The 13,376-nt window shown below is 37.7% G+C and overlaps 1 long non-coding RNA gene across 2 annotated transcripts; it reads right to left on the bottom strand.

Annotated features, from left to right (window-relative positions):
* Positions 1 to 393: 393 nt before the first annotated feature.
* Positions 394 to 2,231, bottom strand: LOC130461855 (uncharacterized). 2 transcript variants are annotated; one of them, XR_008921805.1, is made up of 4 exons: positions 2,143 to 2,231; positions 1,055 to 1,130; positions 582 to 951; positions 394 to 482 (listed from the first exon to the last, which is right to left on the bottom strand). It is a non-coding gene; the product is annotated as an uncharacterized lncRNA (long non-coding RNA). The 2 variants fall into 2 exon arrangements; XR_008921804.1 differs by having other exon boundaries at positions 582 to 1,130; positions 2,143 to 2,230.
* Between the last annotated feature and the right edge of the window lie 11,145 nt (positions 2,232 to 13,376).

The raw sequence follows: 13,376 nt of genomic DNA, 5'->3' as shown, positions 1-13,376 counted from the left end.
GTCTTGTCTTCTGTATCCTTTGTAGCTGCTGAGTAAGTTAATTTGCTCATTCAGCTTATCAAAAGAAAGAAAATACGTCTTTGGATGATGAGGTATGGTGTTTGCCACACATCACAAAGAATGGACAGTCTTACAAGAAGCTGAAGGGAAAGGAATCAAGTATGTGAAGTGTACCATGCTGCAGATGCAATTCACTTAAACAAGTGAGAAAAAACCTTCTCTTATCAGGAGCTTACATTGTATCAGATCTAATGATGCATGATGATCTCACTAAATTGTTGTTGGTTTAAACACTTTTCCTCAACCTAATCCATATCCGGCTCCCACAAACTAAAAGTGGATAGCTGATCAGATGCAAGGAGATCAGAAGTAAAAATACCTGGAAGATCCCAAGGGTGAATCACAGAAGATGACTTCTCCACTATTGAAGGGATTTCACTCTCCACAAAATAGATAGCAGTAGAAACAGGAACTTGCACAACCTGTGAAACAAGACTTGAGCAATCAATCAACCACAACACAAACATACAAATACTAATAAACAACTATGACCAATAACTAAAGGGCTAAAATATTATAACCTTGTCTTCTCCACGGCTGCCGATCTTATTCTTTGAAGTACCATGCCCACCCCATCGTCCATTCTGCAAATTAGCCACAAGGATATCATCTATAATGAATGAATTAATTGTTCCATGACCTAAAATACAGCAATAGCAGATACATAGAATACGATGTTAATCACATCACCGCCTTTTCACCTGTAAAATAAGGGGAATATAGATTGTGTTATCGGTAAAACTATGATTCCTATTAGAAGGTGATCACCATTAAAAGTGAAATCACTAATCATTCTGAAATCAAGTTAGAGTCAAACCCACCATCAGGCTTGCCATACCGATCAGTTCAACTACGTCACAAACTTCCATTCCCACTTCCACTGTCACCTCCCTTAACATGCAATCTAAACCGGTCAGCCATTCTACGCTCTTGAAATAAAATTATAGTAAATTAGAATGAAAGAGGAGAACGAAGGTCAGAAGATTTTGCTCACCTAAGCTAGTTAAAGAAATCACACCTTGATAGGTAAAATGGATGATTGGATTCAAGAAACTAGCAATACCAGCAAACTGAAAGGATCCTAACAACAAAACAAACTCAATATGAAATCTGAGCCTGAGAGAGTTTCTTCATAGCCATAATATAATGATGTAGTGCTTCATGTTATATGTGAATGAATAAATTAAACAAGTCCCTGTTGGTATCCTTGCGATATACTTCATATGAAGTATTGAGCATCCGGAAGAAAAACAAAAACCTTGAGAAAAATACATTTGACATAGAAAAGGAAAAAGAATTTCAAACATAATAGGGAAATACATCGAGCAAGCTCTGTTTTCAATCTAGGAAAGCCTCCAAGCAGTACTCATCTCCAAATGATTCAAATTTACAGCAAAGCGCAAACAAGAACATAAGAATAAAGATAACAATACTATTTTAAATATGATCTGAGAATCCAACAAGCAGCTTATATGTGGAAAAGAAACACGAAGCACATAAGACAGTTAAATATCATACGATTTAACTACTAGAGCTAAGCCTTGCATTATTCCACAGATTCCTCCAAGCTTTTTGCCACTGGACACATTAGTCCTCAAAAACCTATTCATGCAATTAACTCCTAAGCAAGCTAAATCAACAAACAACAACATCAGGTAAAGATGTTCTTTCTTAAGCTAAATTTCATTTTAGGATCTTCTTACACTTAAACGTCACAACTCACAACATAAATATATAGCAAATCTTATATTTTAACAAGTTTTGAAACACAGGAATGGACCTCCTGAGCTTGTTCATTTAAATTCAATTTCATATGCATATAACAAATAGAATTATATCACCAATTAACTCAGCTAAGAGGGGTTTATAGATCAGTGAAATGCACACTGAAGGGAAGAATTTTATACTTTGTCAACGACTCAACGTCGAAAAGCCTATCACCACATTCATCTACATTACATCCATCTAAAGCAGGCACTACTCTAGCCACACATCACACGCTAATCACCCTTATTGGCAGCCAATTCTTCTTAGATAAGTAAAAGAAACAATCTGCAAGTTTCTCAAACAACAAGAAACTACCTTATGATTGTAGCCTTTTGCCGAACGAGACAGATTGGTACTATCTTCTATTGTCAGCGCCTTTTAAGATTTTCTCATATTCAGCCTTTTCTATTGAAGTAACCTGAGTATGATAGGAAAAATATAAGTTATATATCAAGCAACCATGGAAACGGAAAACAAACACATAGAAGAGAGACTATCAACTGCCTATATTAGTAAGAAGCAACAATGGGAACACAAATACGTAGCAGTGTTATTATCGACTGCTTATAATGCAGCAACAACGGAAACACTTCCAGAATACAAACACATAGCAGATCTACTATCGACTACTCATAACAGTAAGCAGCAACCAAGGAAATTAAAACAGATCCAATGGTATTAACCTACACTTGTCCCCACATCTCAATCATACATATTTCAAGTTATATTTTCATTTTCATAATGAGCCAAAAAAGAAGATAACTCCAGGGGAAAGGATGAGAAAAGAAGATAGCCTCACTGTGTCACATGTATATGCTTGTCAGTACAGAGTCCATATGATAGATTACAATCGGAAAAAGTCATAAACTGCAAAATTACATAAACAGAATGCCAAAGAACAAAACTTTGATCTGACAACAGCTGAAAAATAGACACAAGAAAAGGTTTAACTGAACTTCAAAGACAGTGTTCGAACTTTTTTTTTTAAGGGAATGACAGTGTTTGAACTTAGCAATGCCAAAATTTCTTCCTGGCACATTTCAACAGAAAAACACAGTAGCAAACAACTAAACTCAAATCATACAACACATTTGAACCAATTAGATCAAAATGGACATGGAATTGCATCTCAACAATGAACACATATTATTGGCCACTGCCACAACAATAGACTATCAGATCAGGTCGAAGAAGACAAATTAAAATCAACAAAGGTCAATGTTGTAAAAAAAAGAAAAGAAAAGAAGGAAGACAGGGCTCTATGCTGAAACTCTCAACCCCGAGCTCTATGTTTTTTTTCCTAAAAGATAAAAGACGAGTATGTTTTCTTACCGTAATAGAATCATACAATTAATCTAGGTTTACACATGTTGAAGCCATATTATTGTTTTTCAAAGGGAAAATACAATAGATAATGTAATTTGGAGAAAACATAAGAACTTATTCAGTCTATCAACTGCAATACTCTTTCTCATTCGACTCTTTTTTTTAATCTTACTGGGAAAAGGAGAAGAGGAACAGAACAAGCATTCTGCAGTCTGTACAACAAAAGCATTTTCCCAGAAACATATTGCTGATCAAAATGTCCCCGTGTAGAACAAGTATGTAAACATGACAAGGTGGAAATCATATTTTTTCCGTGAAACTGGAAAAATCCTAACCCACAATTGCAATTACATGAACATTTAAACACAAAATTTCAGGAATTGAAATTTCACAAATTCAGGGGGGGAAAACCCAACTTCGTAGGAGAAATTGAAGTTGAAAAATTCAGAAGAAAAAAACCCCAATCTTGTAGCAGAAATTACAAATTGAAATCGAAAATCGAATAAACCCACAAGGTATTCAGAAATTCAAAAAATAAAATTAAAGAGAAGAAGAGAATGAAGAGAGTGTTGAGAAAAAAAAAACCTAAATTTGTAGTTCGCTAGCAACGATGGTGAGGTCGCCGATGGTACGGTAGTTCTCCGGTGGTAGTGCAATTCGCCGGTGGTGGTGAGTTCGTCCATGAGTTCGCCAATGGTTGTCTTTCCTGAAACCTAGCTCTTGAATCTAAGGAAGAAGAAAGAGGCAAACACAATAGGGTGAATTTTGGTTTAGCAGTTTAGCGAAGGTTTGGGGGGCAAATGAATGAAAGTGGAGACCCGTTGGATTAAACGACGGGTCTTTCCGCATTTTACTTTTTTTTTAATTATTATTTTACTTTAATTTGTATGGGAGGTGGGTCATATGATATATAAGAGACCCATTTTGTTAAATCAAGGGTCTCTGGTGTTTTTCATTTTTTTTTCACGTAAAAAAAGGACCTTTTTTATACATTAGAGACCCATTAATTCAGATGACGGGTCTCTTTATTTTTCCCTCTAATTTTAAGTGGGCCCTTTAACTCATAAGAGACCCGTTATATATAATATTAGATCTCTCATATTAAAAAGACCCGTTATGTCGATCAACGGGTCTTTTGCTAAGGGTCTCTTTGCCCATTTTCGTAGTAGTGCAAGGAACCTCTTTGACAAGAAATGACCGTCAAGCACGAGTGCTTGGGAGCTCGAAAGAAAATATAGAGTATACAAAGTTAAAAACAATATTCCCAGACTACGCTGCATGAAGTCCCGTGTTTGGATGTCTCAAAAAATAAATAAAAACCGGTTTATGACCTCAAGACAAAGGTCACCGTTGATACCTATACATAGTCCCCTAATCAAAGGACCCAGGTAGTGGCAAAATTGAGCCATAAAGGTTAGCTCAAAACCATGAAAAGATAATGACCACAAGACAATGGTCCGTCTAATCGCGTTGTCAACCCACATTCAGGTTACAACTAAATCCGAGCATCCCTCGAAAGAATTCGCTCCTACAAGAATGGATAAAAAGAAATTATCAAAAGAAATCACAAGAAAAAAATGAAATAGGGACTTGTCCACCTCAATCGGGCATGATCGCGCCACGAACCACTCGAGTTCTAAATCGAAAAACCGAATTCAGGGACGTCCACCCTCAGCGGACAGGGCTCGTCCACCTTCAGCGGGCGGGGTCTGCGTCACTAGCCGCGCAGGTCCTCAGTTTTCGAAAAATAAAATCTTCAAATTCAAAATAGGCTCGCCATCTTCAGCCGGCGGGGTCTACGTCATAAGCCGCGTAGGTCCTTATTTTCAAAAAGCACAAACAAATTTCAAAATATATTCGTCCACTTCTATCGGACGGGGTGTCCACCCTTAGCGGACAAGTTCGCCATCTTCAGCCGGCGGGGTCTACGTCACAAACCGCGTAGGACCTTATTTTCAAATTTCAAAAAAACAGATTCGTCCACTTCTATCGGACGGGGTGTCCACCCTTAGCGGACAGGCTCGCCATCTTTAGCCGGCGAGGTCTGCGCCACTAACCGCGCAGGTCCTTAGTTGCTGCAGCGATAACCTTTTTCGTTTTTCCCTTTTTCCAAAAATTAAAGGATTGGTTTTCCGTTTTTCCAAAAACAGAACGATGTGCTGGATTTTCCTTAGTTTTACGTCCCATAAAAACAAGGGGGTTTTCTCGTTTAGCTAGCCCTGAAAATGAGAATCTTTAAAAACATTTTTACCTCGTGGTTGGGCTTGGCCAGGCCCAATTACACTTTATAGCTTTGATTTCGAAAACATCTGTAGCTACTCCCAATGACAAAGTGAGGGAGTTTCTACGCGTCTTTAGATACTTCCAATGACAAAGTGAAGGAGTTTCTATACTATCCGTTGACAAATCCCAATGACACGTGAGTGATATGTCAACACTTCAAGTGATGACCCTTAAGTCAAATGTTATCACTCGGGGGCTCGTGAGACCCTTGCAAAAAACAGGTCATCATGACTTGTGTGACGCACTCCGTCTAATACTTTGACCATCGTCTTACTCCAAGACTCAGTCAAAGTGGGGGCTAACTGTAGACACCTACTTTTGTCCCCATTCCCGAAAGGGAAGGTTCGATGATGAGAACATAAATCTCCACTTGACAACGCATCTCCTATAAAATAACGAATCTCAATCCCCTTTTCATTTCACCCGAAACCTGCTATTTATAGAAACCTGCCATTTATGGAAACCTGCTAAAAATAGTAACTGCCGTAATGGGTAGTTGTTAAAAGTGGCAAGTCATAAAAGATAGAAACCTGTCAGAATTAGGTGTTGCACTCCAACATAAATCCTAAATGAGATAGAAATTGCGAGAGAATCCTGTTCCTAATACGATTCAAAAATAAGAGTTACGTATTAATTAAAATCCTAATGAGCCTAGAGTTCGTAACGGGCCCAGATGCATTCCATCATAAAATTAATACGCACTAAAAGACTCGATTAAGTCTCATACACTCCGGATTCTAAAAGTCCGAATCTGACAAAGAAACGGCCTAAACATCAATTTCAACGCCCAGCCCTGGGCGCTGAAATTGCTTGGATCCTATTTTCAACGCCCAGAGCTGGGCGTCGAAATCTTTGACGCCCAGTTCCGGGCGCTTAAAATACCTGGGACGTGTTCTTTCCTAATTCCTCGTGGATTAGAGTTCTACAATTCTATCTTTCCACGAACTCTTTTCTATAAATATGGCTCCAAGTTCGACGTGAAACAACACAACACACAATTATTATTCTGAGTATTGACTCTAAACCCCTAAGCCTAAGCCTCACGCTGCGAAATTGATCACGCGTTCTGTCGCAATCGATCCAAAAATCGAACAGAACGTATCGTGTCCCGTAATTTGAGATTCGTTAAATAAAAGGAGAAGTAGCAAAGTCAAAGTGGTTAGTTTTCTGAGAACCGTGACGCACCTCTCAAGGGTGCGTCGTAATGTGTCCCTTTTTCCATGGTTTAATTGCTTTCCTCGCCCTTTTATGAACTGTTAAACTAATTAAATCTGATTGTTCTATCACGCCTAATAAAGATAATATGTTGGGAAATTGGATTATCATGCTAGGTCCCTTAAAACAATCTAAATCAGATAATCGCGATCGATCTAGTATTATATGTTGCATATTGTTAAAATCAACTCAGATTAGTTTAATAGTTAACGCATGTCCCTTCAATTATTTATGCTGAGCTAGTAAGGATATCCTGCCTCTGGAGTTATCGAAGAGCGAGTACTCCTCTCGGTAGTTACAGTTCCCCGAACCCTCAATCTCTACCTTGCGGGTGTATGTTGAGAGATCCCCACACCAGGGATCACAAGGGAACCTACGGCCGTCGTGGTCAAACATAATTGCACTCCCTTTATGTCACGATAACCAGGTTTTGTCAGTTTTTCTCATTGTCGTTAAAAACTGAATGGCGACTCCTATATTACTAATCAATTGGGTGTAAACTCACAGGAAATCCAATTACACTTGATTTGACAAAAAGAAACGTCACACCCACGAGGGACAAGGTCACGCATTAGCCTCGTGCTTTTTCGACCCCCTCACACAGATGTATGTGGACCAATGAGTACAAATGCTAAGGGTGGTTTTAGGTACTTTATCACTTTCAGTGATGACTTCAGTAGATATGGTTATGTCTACCTAATGAAGCATAAGTCTGAATCCTTTGACAAATTCAAGGAATTTCATAGTGAAGTAGAGAATCAATTAGGCAAGAAGATTAAGGCACTGCGGTCCGATAGAGGCGGTGAATATCTGAGCTATGAATTTGATGACCATCTGAAAGAATGTGGAATTCTATCAGAATTGACTCCTCCTGGAACACCACAATGGAACGGTGTGTCGGAACGGTGGAATAGAACCTTACTAGACATGGTTAGATCAATGATGGGTCAGGCCGAACTTCCAATAGAATTTTGGGGACATGCACTAAATACAGCCGCACTCACTATAAATAGAGCTCCGTCTAAAGCTGTTGAAAAGACCCCATATGAGTTATGGTTTGGAAAGCCTCCAAAAGTGTATTTTCTTAAGATTTGGGGATGTGAAGTATACGTCAAACGATTAATTTCAGACAAACTTCATCCAAAATCTGACAAATGTATCCTTGTGGGCTATCCAAAGGAAACAAAGGGGTATTACTTCTACAATACATCTGAGAACAAGGTGTTTGTTGCTTGAGATGGTATCTTTTTGGAAAAGAATCACATTTCCAAAATGACAAGTGGGAGAAAAGTAGACCTCGAAGAAATTCGAGTCGAACAACAAACTCTAGAAAATGCTCAAGATGACATTCAGGATGAAACTCAGAGATCTTTAGAAGTATCTGGTGAGAATCACGGACAATCTAGAGATGTAACCCCGCGTAGATCGCAGAGATACAGATCTCAACCGGAAGGGTACTTAGGTATTTTGACGAACGAGAGCTATGGCGTTCTATTACTTGAAAGTGATGAACCTGCGACTTACAAACAAGCTATGACGAGCCCTAGCTCCAAGCAATGGCAAGAAGCCATGCAATCTGAATTAGACTCCATGTCTGAAAACCAAGTTTGGGATTTGGTCAATTTGCCAGATGGCTACCAAGCCACTGGAAGCAAATGGGTTTTGTAGACACCTACTTTTGTCCCCATTCCCGCAAGGGAAAGGTTCGATGATGAAAGCATAAAAACTCCACTTGACAACGCATCTCCTATAAAATAAACGAATCTCGATTCCCCATTTCATTTCACTCGAAACCTGCTATTTATGGAAACCTGCTAAAAATAGTAACTGCCGTAAAAGGTAGCGTCTAAAAGTGGCAAATCATAAAAGATAGAAATCTGTCAGAATTAGGTGTTGCATTCCAACATAAATCCTAAATGAGATAGAAAACCGCGAGACTCCTATTCCTAATAGGATTCGAAAATAGGAGTTACGTATTAATTAAAATCCTAACGAACCTAGAGTTCGTAACGGGCCCAGACGCATTCCGTCATAAAATTGATTTTAGGAATCCGAATCTGACTAAACAAAACCGCCCAGACCCTATTTTCAACGCCTGGCTCTGGGCGCCGAAATCTTCGGCGCCCAGGCCTGGGCGCTGAAAATACCTGGGTACGTCTCTTTTCCTAATTCTTTGTGGATTAGAACTCTGCAATTCTATCTTTCCACGAACTCTTCCCTATAAATAGGCCCCTAGTTTCGACGTGAACACAACAACACATAATTATATTCTGAGTATTGACTCCAACCCTTAGCCTAAGACTCTCGCTGCGAAACTGTTCACGCGTTCTGTGGCAATCGATCCATAAATCGAACAGAACGTATCCTGTCCCATAATTGAGATTCGTTAAATAAAAAGGAGAAATAGCAAAGTCAAAGTGGTTAGTTTTCTGAGAACCGTGACGCACCTCTCAAGGATGCGTCGTAATGTGTCCCTTTTCGATGATTTAACTGCTTTCCTCGCCCTTTTTATGAACTGTTAAACTAACCTAATCTGATTGTTCTATCACGCCTAACAAATATAATATTTTTGGGAAATCAGATTATCATGCTAGGTCCCTCAATGCTATTTAAATCAGATAATCACGATCGAATTAGTATTATATGTTGCATATTGCTAAAATCAACTCAGATTAGTTTAATAGTTAACGCATGTCCCTTCAATTATTTATGCTGAGCTAGTAAGGATATCCTGCCTCTGGAGTTATCGACGAGCGAAGTACTCCTCTCGGTAGTTACAGTCCCCCGAACCCTCAATCTCTACCTTGCGGGTGTATATTGAGAGATCCCCACACCAGGGATCACAAGGGAACCTACGGCCGTCGTGGTCAAACATAATTGCACTCCCTTTATGTCACAATAACCGGGTTTTGTCAATTTTTCTCATTGTCGTTAAAAACTGAATGGCGACTCCTATATTACTAGTCAATTGGGTGTATACTCACAGGAAATCCAACTACACTTGATTGAATAAAAAGAATCGTCACACCCACGAGGGACAAGGTCACGCATTAGCCTCGCGCTTTTTCGACCCCCTCACAGTGGCGACTCCACTGGGGATAGTGAAGGAAATACTCGTGCTTGTAGGTAATCAAAATAGCCGAAGGGTGAAACGATCCTACCCCGCGTTTATTTCCCCATCAAGTTGGGACGACCTGAAAATCCGCATATTAATGTGAACGGGCAGAACATCATAACGAATCTCGCACTACTAGAATATCTATATTTAACGACAATAGAGTAACGACAACATTAATATTTAGTCGTTATTAGCGGGTAGCGCGCTTCTGTAGAACGACCAAGAAAGAAATTTATCGTAATCGGTGAAATGGAAAAATAAAAAGGCAAAGTAATAGAACTTTGTCCGTCGTTGTTTCAAAATTCCAATACTTCTGTTTAATTAGCGTGAAACCTCTTGAAGCCCGCTCCAGTTTCCTTTCACCTTCAACCTCAAACCCTCATTGAACACTCGCCTCCAATTATGAAGAATCATATTGACAAGTTGAAATATTTATGGAAGTAGATTGCAAGGGATATAGGGGTTAATTTAGCTTTTTGGTTCAATTGACTGTTGAAGTTGGGTTCTGAATCGCAATTATCTGGTAAGTTAATTCCCTAATTCATACAAATCAACTGCGCCAAATCAAGGAAATCAAAACAAAAACCCTCTATTAATTCGCAATTTATTTTTTATCCTTCTCTTTGCTATACCCATCTTCATTTTCTCATGTATTCCAAAGATGTTTTTCAAGATGCAAAACTTGCTCAATTTTTTTTCTTTCTCTTTCTCCCTGCAACATTAATCTGGGCTGGTAAGATTTATTCTTTTTTGTGCTAATCTCCATTTTTTGTTAATCTGTTTTTATTGTGTTTTCTCTAGCTTCTCCAATGGAGTCACATCAGTAGCAACGAATTGAGGGATACAATGTCGGGTATGCTCCGTTTTTTCCTCTCTCTCCTTCTATTAATCTCTCAATTTGCTCATATTCTGAATATTTCTTATTGTTTCTACAACGAAATGATTTTTTCCCTGTATCTAATTGAGTAAGTTTAGCGGTAATTGATAGATTAAATTGTGAGTTTCAAATTAGGTTTTTGTTTTGTTCGATCTTCTCGGCATATATATAGAAGGACTAAATCGTGGATTTCGAATTAGGCTTTTTTTTTCTTTACCTTTTTGTGCACTCTAAATAATAGAAGTTCTTACTGTCCTATCGGTTTTCTAATCCAAATTCCTCTTAGAAAAATGGTAGATTTCTGTACTTTGTAGGCCATAAATCATATAAAAAAATTCTACTTCTTTCTGGTTTCATGTGTAAAATTGCATTGCCTCAAATTATGCTTAAATTCAGAAATTATTGTGGATTGTTTAGCTATAAATTAGGTTGTAAGTTGCTACCTCAAATATTTCATATTTACTTATGTTTGTGTTTGGAACGCATGGCAGTACTTGGAATGAAATGAAGGGCCATGGAATCAGAGGTCCAAGAACTGGAAACACTACTAGGGAATGTTGAGTTTTAGGCTACAGATTTTGGTCTTCTATAAGCCTCGTTAGTTTCTTTTGGGTTTGGTCTTTTTATGACTGGTGAAATTAGTAGGTTGTGATCTTGCTACTGTGGGTCTTGTTTATGATATTGCTTTTGATTTATAGGAAATGTCAGTTGAATTTTGATTATGTTTTGATTTTGTTCTTGATTTTGAGCCTGTTGTTTAGTGTGGAGTCTTATGTAATATTGTAATATTACCTTGTTTATACAATGTGTTTGGTCTTTGAATCTATATGTCTGAATGAACCCAAATGATTTGCATTCCTTATTATTTTTCCTGAATAGTTCTTTTGAAAAGTGTTTGATGAATGATCATGACACACTATTAAGGGATTCTAGTTACATTATCTAGTAAATACCTACTGAAGGATGACTTGCACATATTTTATGAAATCAATTTGAACGGTTTGGAACTGATGATGGACATATCATGTTAGTAACGAAGATGCATTCTAACCTGTGTCATTCTAAGGTCTGCTGATACAGAAGAAGTGAAATTGAGATGCCCAGTTTGTCAAGGCCTGTTGTACTACTCAAAAAAAGATATGGGTGTCAAGGTGACTACGATTTTTGTGTGCAGTCTGTGTTGGGGGGGGGGGGGGGTGGGGGTTACATTGTTACACACTTACACCACTGTTTGATCAAATCTTGATCTGGGTGTTGACATTTACTCACCATCTGTTGTAGGAGGTCATGAAGGTAAATTGTAAGCAAAGAAAATTCCAACACTTACAGTACTTGGTCAATTTCCTTCTTCCTATTCTTGTAAAAATCAACCAGGAGTAGAGTGTTGAAGTGGAGATGGAGATGGAGGCAAAATTCAAAGGTACATCATGAATATTAAAATTTGGTCTATTCTTCTCAACGTGTATCCTCTCTGAAGCAATAAATGTGTGCCAGGGCAGAATTTTTCTGATGTTGAGATTCGACAACCTGATGTTGGCTACAGGGATCAATGCTGCTGGTATGTAATTTATTGGTCGAGCTTTAATTTGAAATTCATACTTTATAACTAATGTGTAATCAGGTCTTTTAATTGCTTCTTCACTGTCTTACCTTTGGATCAGTAATAACTGCAAAAGCCCAATATTGGATATTCACAGAAAGCTGCCCTAGTTGTTTCATACAACCTTTGGATATTCTAATTAATGTAATAATTGTCTCACTATTTGGAGATAAATTAAGGATGACAATATTCACGCACAGGTGTTCCTAATTCAATCTTGCTTTATTTGTTATATAAGGTGATGTATTTGTTATATACTTATTCTTGTAATAGTATTATCTCTATCTGGCTGACTTTTTCTGTAAAAGAGAAACATTTTCATGGTCAACCTTTTTTTACTACTAGAATTTTTGTTAGGCTTTTCCCCTTGAAACTTTTTCTTTTGGAAATTACTGATGGAGTAATCATTTTCTGCCTTTCTATATAGCTTTTGTGACTTCTTTAACAATGCAAATAATATAGTTATTTACTTTTTTTTATGTTATAATTTTTGAAACTACTTTCTGAATTGATTTGTCTCTTCCTTTACAGCTTGGAGGGGTGAAAACTATGAAAGGGATAAAGAAATATTTTCATGCTTGGTAAAAAGTTATCTTCTTTCGTAATTTATGGTATGTTGTGGTACATTTCTTGTAGTGAAGTTACATATAGCTTTTGTGGCTTCTTTATATCTCATATGACTCCATCTGCATGTGTTCTCTTCTATCACTTTTTCACTCTGGCTCTCATACTTCCAAAATTTCCATATACTTATAGCTATTATATAATTAAAAGGAACATTATCTTTTCATGACGTACATCCAATATTTCATGTCTATGTTTTAACACTTTAACTGATGCATTCTTTGCTTCACTCTACAAATGTATTTTTCATGTTGTTAATTAATTTGTTTTTGTTCTGTTAGGTAGTACGTACAACAGGTTAAATCTGGAGATCGGGTTGTAGGTTTTGGAGGAGGAATAAAGCTTAAAGATATAAAGAGACCACAACCCGTAAGAGTAGAACTTCAAACTAAATTGAATAGTGACAATAAAAAGGATTAAGTTCTTGCCAATTGCATGGAGGAAGTACAAGCTGGGAAAAATGAAATCAAGGAACGTGTGAGTCTGGTTGAGTCTAAAATGACAAT

This window comes from Spinacia oleracea, chromosome 5, assembly GCF_020520425.1.
Source record: "Spinacia oleracea cultivar Varoflay chromosome 5, BTI_SOV_V1, whole genome shotgun sequence".
NCBI classification, from domain to species: domain Eukaryota; kingdom Viridiplantae; phylum Streptophyta; class Magnoliopsida; order Caryophyllales; family Amaranthaceae; genus Spinacia; species Spinacia oleracea.
This window is presented reverse-complemented; position numbering and strand designations above follow the sequence as displayed.